Here is a 1,668-nt window from a genome sequence, read left to right on the forward strand (position 1 = left end):
CCGTCTCTAGCCCTCTAGAAGCTAGGATTTCTTCAAGTTTGTCTTGGCTTGCAATAGTTCAAGCGACGGGGTATCCACTGCAACTCGCAACCAGTGCGACACCGGCGGGTGACTCGAGCGCCGCAGGAGCTTTCGTCGCGCGCACGCCACCCTCGTAAGAAAACATGGAGGGCCTCGCGACCGCCTCCGCCAAGCAGCTCCCGGCGGACAGCCCCGCGGTCCCTCTGCTTCGCGTCGTGACGGGGAACTTGGTGCGTTTCGGCGTGGAAGTACCGTAAACTTGAAACTACACCCGAAGGCGCCCCGTGCGCCGCCCGGGCGGGGGGCGCCACCGCTGGCTCGCCTGGGTGAAAAGGTGCCCGCACGAGAGACGCGCGAGGCGGTTTGGTTTTTTTTAGCGTCGACGCCCACCGATCCGCGCGCAGGCAACGAGTCCCGATAACGAGAAATTTCGTCGCATCAAGTTGTCGGGCAAGGCGGGCCAGAAGCTCACGGCCGAGCCCGCGGCGATGACGGTCCTGACGATGATGGGCTTCCGCAAGCAGACCGAGGACGGCGAGGACTTCTTCGTCGTAGATAAGCTGATGCCGTCGTGCGTTTCCGCCGTCGCCGCGGCGCTCGCGCCCGCGGCCCCGGCGCCCCCGCGCCCCGCGCCCGCGGCGCTCAACGCCGACGGCACGCCCAAGGCGTCGTCGTGCTGCGCGCCCCGGGAGGAGAAGCTGTCGACGAAGCAGGAAGCGAGGCGCCTCGTCGAGGAGCAGGAGAAGAAACAGCGCGAGCCTGTGTGGAAAAAGAGAGGTTTGAAGTTTGGCTGGAATAACCCATCTTCGGCACAGGCGCCAGGCGGCGAAGCGCCACCGCGAGGAGACGAAGGCGCAGATCAAGCAGGACAACCACGTGCGCAAGCACGACGAGAACTGGACGACGAAGGAGGGCGTGACCAAGGGCGGCAAGGACATCAACACCTTCCGCGGCAAGTACGGCGAGGACCAGGGCGGCGGCTGAGGGTGCTAGGCGCCCGCCCCGGCCGCGGCGCGACGCGTCCACACCTCCATGACGGCCGCGGCCGCCGCTCTTCGGGAAAGAGCGGCGGCCGCAGCCCGACTCGGACGCGCGCGCCGGCCCTCGTGCACATGCTCCCCCCGTCTCTCGAGGCGCCGGACCGGCCTGCACCACGCGCGGCCCCACACTCGCCGCGCGCGGTCTCCCGTCCGCCGCTCCCCCATCTCCGCAAGCTCGCTAACACATACGCATTTTCTCGATGACCGGCGCCGCCTAGTTTCCTATCGCCGGGATCGCGTCCGAGCGCGCGGGATCGCTCCGGATCGCGCAATATCGTTGGAGATCGTTCCGGATCGAGCCGGATCGCGCCGGGATCCCGGTGGGCGCCGGCTCGCGCTGAAAATGAGCCTACTAGGTATTCCTAGCTCGAAGGCGGCGCAGCATCCTCCCCTCCCCGGACGGACGCAGTCGATCAGTCGCGATCGGGCGCTGCGCGTCCCCTTCAATAAGGCTTCAACAAACTGGTCAACATCGCCTCGCCACTCAGCTCATCAGCGCTCGGGCGAGCTGCGGCCACACCTCCTCTGGCAGCGGCGGCGGCGACCAGACCGGCGCGCGCAAAACCCCTCTTGAGGGGAGACGCAGCACTGCACGCACCTGCAACGC

This window comes from Aureococcus anophagefferens, assembly GCF_000186865.1.
Source record: "Aureococcus anophagefferens unplaced genomic scaffold AURANscaffold_13, whole genome shotgun sequence".
In the NCBI taxonomy this organism is placed as follows: domain Eukaryota; class Pelagophyceae; order Pelagomonadales; family Pelagomonadaceae; genus Aureococcus; species Aureococcus anophagefferens.